Here is a 5205-nt window from a genome sequence, read left to right as displayed (position 1 = left end):
CCTAATGAACTTAAATCCAAACAAACAGTATTGCAAAAGATTAACTGTTAAAATGAGTAGGATAAGGAATAAAGTTATCAGCTGATTAGTAGAGCTATTAATCTCCAAAATATTTGTCCAAATGTTTCTTCTGATGCAGCAGTTGTAGTTAGAAATTGGCACAGGGTTCTTTAAAGAGTAAGAGCACACTACAAGAGTAGCACTAGCTTAACTCTTCTATGGTCCTGACAGAAACAAGACAAAGTATCTTTTCTGAAATCAAATGAGATTTCAATATTTCAATCTAGTTGAAATTTCAGAGAAAAGGGCACCAAACATATTATATAGACCATCTTGACTCTCGTTACATTAATTATGTCTGAAGAGTTTATACTCATCCAAGCCCAAAGGTTGAAGAACACATAAACTGGTATGTTAATTGGCAAGAGCAGACTGTACAAGCATAGGCTGGTGGTGCTGGTACAGTCCTGGGGGACATTTGCTTCTAAAGAAGCAGAGTAGAACAGCCCTGTTAGGGAAACCTGTGGGATGAGAATGGTCAATGTATGAAGAGACAGAATTTTTTTTCTCCCACTTATTATCCACCACACTGACTTTTAAATAGGTAAATGTTATTAGGGAATTCTACCTGGTTTGTTTGTTTGTTTTGGTTTTGTTTTTAAAGCATGATTCAGTCCTGCTAGAACTCTTCTTTATTCTTATTTTGATGTGGCATCCTAACGGCTTGTGGCTTCATATTTGGAATGCCATCAGTGTTTGGATGTGCTATTCCTAATTCTTCATTAACCAATTCATTTTTCGATGCTTCATTTCTGAGCGGCTTCTTGGAGAGCGGGCACACCAAGAACTCCAGCAACCCTTCTGCCTTCCCAGTGGCACCTCTCACTCCCTGCTCTGGTCAGGCATGGTCATGGACTGGAGGCGTGCAGCCACTTACTGGAGACAGGACAGCAGCAGATTGCTTCCCACAATGCTTAGGATAGCCTGCCCTGAGCACAACTCAGCATGATCTAGTAGCCAGCCACGACATCTCATTGCATGCCTGGCAGAGATTAGAGCTCTTAGACAGGGCTGGTGTCCTTTTAAAAATGCAATATGACACTACTTAAAACAACTGATGAGAAAAATACCAGACAACCTAGCAATACCTTTGCTGGGTGTTTACTCCGAAGACATAAGGGACAGAACATGAAATAAGAGACAGAACATGCACTCCCAGGTTCATTGCAGTGGAGTTCACAGTAGCAAGAAGTTGCACACAGTAGACACACACAAGGGAGTAACCCACCCAAGGGGAGGGTGTTGCTTATATCGCCACAGGATAGGGAGAAAGGGACCAAAATTCAACCTGGTGCACCAAGACGTGAATGCAGCATACCAGCATGAAGCAGAGAACCAATAGAGATGTCCCAACTATGTGACACCCCCTTCCCCCTTACAGCTTACAGAAGAGGGGTACATCTAATCAGAGCACACAGGAACAAATGAAGAGGGAAGGAAAGAGAGTGGAACACATCATGGCCCACCAAGCCCAAAGGACAATATTCCTGCTCAGAGCAGCCAATGCACAGAGAGGACCATAGGGCCCACCCCACCACGAGACAAACATCCCTCACTGACCCATAGAGCTATAACGGACAACACTGGAGGCACAGTGCAGATATTGTGTCCGATCTGACCCCACCACACTGGGGCAAAACACTAAGGGTGTGCAACAGAACAGCAAGGGGACCAGAACAATGAAGTTCCTAGAGAATACCAAAAATAGACTTTGGATCCGTGGGATGCCATCCCATCAGACTTGACCAGAAAACACTCCTAATGGACCAGAAAACACTCCTAATGATCAAAAAATAGACCTGGAACTTTTTATAGGCTTTTCTCTTTTTATTGTTGTTGGGTTTTTTTCTGTTGTTATTGTTTGGTGTTTTGTTTTTCTTTTGTTGTTTTATTTTGCTCAACCTTGTTTCTGTGCTTATTATTGTCTCTGTATGTCTATCTAGATAAGATAGGTGAGGTAAACAATCCAGAAGAGAAAAAAATGGGACCGACGGTTCCAGGGTGAGGGGGCATGGGAGAGGGAAGGCGGGAAAAGGAAATGGGGGGTTAACAAACCTAGGGAACAACAAGTGATCTAAAATCCATGGCAAGGAGAGTGTAGGAGGCCTGATAGGGCTTGATCAAGGGTAATGTAACCGAGAGGAATTAATGAACCTGAACGAAGGCAGAACATGATAGAGGGAAAGTAAAATGAAAAATAAGAAAGAACTAGGAGTCAAACGGGCATCTATAGAGGTCTAAATGCAGGCATGTACATATATAAATATATTTACATAATAATATGGAAATAGATCTATGTATATATATTTATATGTTAAGTATCAGGGTAGCAGATGGAAATTGAACCTCTACTCAAGTACTCCCTCAACACAAGAACACTTTGTTCTAATAACCTGGCATTCTGTGATGCTCACCTTCCCGGCACTCTTGCTGAAGACAAAATGCGTGCAAAGCAAATGTGATGATGAAAGCTGCTGGTGCCCGGCTATCAAAAGATATAGCATCTGGGGTCTTAAAGACTTGAAGACAAACAAGCGGCCATCTAACTGAGAAGCAACAAAGTCCACATGGAAGAAGCACACCAGCCTGTGATCCTGAGGTGCTGATGGGATCAGGTATCAGGTATCAGAGACCCAGAACAAACAAAATCATATCAATGTGAATGAGGGGGAGTGCAGAGTGGAGACCCAAAACCCATCTGTAGACAATTGGGCACCCCTTACAGAAGTGTCACAAGGAAGAGACGAGCCAGTCAGGGTGCAGTATAGCACCAATGAAACATACAACTTTCCTCTAGTTCTTTAATACTTCCTCCGCACCCCACTATCATGATCCAAATTCTACCTTACAAATCCAGCTAGATCCCAGAGCATGTATACAGGTACAGATAAGAGCTTGCAACACAGGGAAACCAGGACAGATAAACCCCTCAGGACCAATAAAGAGAGTAGTGATACCAGGAGGGTAAGGGGAAGGTGGGGGGAGAAAGGAGAAACTGATCATAATGATCTGCATAAAATCCCCTCCCTGGGGGACAGACAACAGACAAGTGGGTAAAGGGAGACATTGGTCAGTGTAAGACATGAAAAAAATTAATAATTTATAAATTATCAAGGGTTTATGAGGGAGGAAGGATGGAGAAGTTAGGGAGGGAAATGAGGAGCTAATACCAAGGGCTCAAGTAGAAAGAAAATGTTTTCAAAATGATGATGGCAACAACTGTACAAATGTGCTTGACACAATGGATATTGTGTATACATTTTGAAAAGAGCAGTATAACCCCCCCCCAATAAAATGATTTAAAAAATACGATGTATCCTTAAAAAATAGAGATAAAACCATTAAACGCCTCAAGACATGTATGAACCTTGTAGCCGTTATGCTGACTGAAGCTAGTCAATCACATAAGAACAAATATTGTGTTTGTTTGCTACTCTGAGATAAGGAAAAATAGCAAGAGGCAGGCTTCTGATGTCAGGTCATGTCATCTTCTAAACCAGTCTTCCAAGCCATGAGGAAGAGAGCCTGCCTAGTGCCCATGAAGCCTATCTCTCCCCCTATCTATTTTTAAAAAACACATCAACAGAGGAGATTTCACCTCAGCTGAGGTCCATTTTTCAAGATTGGGGGAGAGAACACCATTCAGTTGTTGCTGTATAACATTGTGCTAAGGTCATCCCAAATCAACAGACACACCTACAAAAGTGATAAGCAAATCTAAATGGAAACTCATGTCAAGATGGATAGACCGACATGGATGTCTTGGGGAAGGTAATTACACACTTGGTATTATATACCTATTTGAACACGTTTGCGCTATAGAATACTGAGACTTTCGACTCTGTCCTTTCAAGGCGCACAACAGTCTTCATAGGTCATACCAGAAGAACTTGAAACAGAAACCACAGCAAGTGGACTGAGATTTACCTAAAACTCACCTGTAGCAGATTTAAGGAACTGCAATATTCCTTTGGGTTAAACTGTAGCACCCGATGTTTGAAGAATCTGATTGTTACTATCCTAAGGTTGGTAAGGTTATGGAATTGGTGGTTGTTGGAATTTGTTCAGGTCTCTTACTTTGAGGCTGCCAATGAATGGCAGTGCAGAACTATCATATATTTACCATTTTAACACATGTAACAGATTACATGTGTAAATCTGGAAGGCATGATCTGCCTTTCTGAATGGGAATTATTGACAGTTTTCCTTCATTACCAACTTCCATTGTTTGTGTAAATAGCCTCCAGTCAATTAAAAGTTTATAGATGCTAATGATTCATGTTGATTTTCATGAAGCTGGCCTATACTTGCATAATTTTCTTTTCTCAACAGTGTTAAATTCTATACCATTGACTAAATTGATGGCACTTTCATTAGAATTATGCCCCAAGTGGATGGTTTACAAGGTTTTCTATCATAAAATGATAATGATGTATCTAAAGTGAATCAGAGACATATATAAACATAGATATATGAATGAATTTTGGGATTGCCCTTAATTCTACTTCTAACCTAAGAAAAAAGTAGTTCTATAACATGGCTCTGCTTGATGCTCACCCTCATGAAGGGGTGACTGAATATGTGTGAATAACAAAATGTAGTGGAGAAACCAGATGGAGCCTGCCTATCAGAAAGAATGGTGTTTGGAGTCTCAGAGTCATGTCTTAAAACAAGCAGCCATTTAATTGAGATATCAACTAAGATCAGATGGAAGGAGAACACCAGCCTGTGTGAACAAGGATTATAATAATAAAATCTAATTCCAAAAGAGACAATGGTATCAGAACTAAAATTGTGAAAACCTATCTGCAGAAGGCTACAGATAACAATAAAGGCCCAAAATTCATTCACTTGGTCCCAACATGGATGAAACCTCCATTGAATCCCTTCTGATCATACTTCAAGGATGAGAACAGCCTTTCTATCAGACAGAGAACATGGTAAAGTGATCATGACAGATGTAGTGTGGTTAAAATGTAATAACTTATCATGCAAGCTCACTTTTGAACCATGTTTAAGTTGTTTCAGTTTAATAATAATAATACAAATACAAATGATTTTTTATTTTTATATGAAATATCTGAGTGTGTCCACTAAAGAAAGTTTGCTTATCCTCGTCAATGAGGGGGCCGTGTGATGGAGACC

General features: G+C 40.5%; 1 pseudogene; it reads right to left on the bottom strand.

The window, feature by feature from the left end:
* Positions 1 to 348: 348 nt before the first annotated feature.
* Positions 349 to 5205, bottom strand: part of LOC101659950 — a 45714-nt pseudogene continuing 40857 nt past the window's right edge.

This window comes from Echinops telfairi, unplaced genomic scaffold (assembly GCF_000313985.2).
Source record: "Echinops telfairi isolate 266 unplaced genomic scaffold, ASM31398v2 ScPeMD7_7421;HRSCAF=8459, whole genome shotgun sequence".
Taxonomy (NCBI): Eukaryota; Metazoa; Chordata; class Mammalia; order Afrosoricida; family Tenrecidae; genus Echinops; species Echinops telfairi.
The sequence above is the reverse complement of the archived record's forward strand: the minus strand, read 5'-3'. Positions and strand labels throughout refer to the sequence as shown.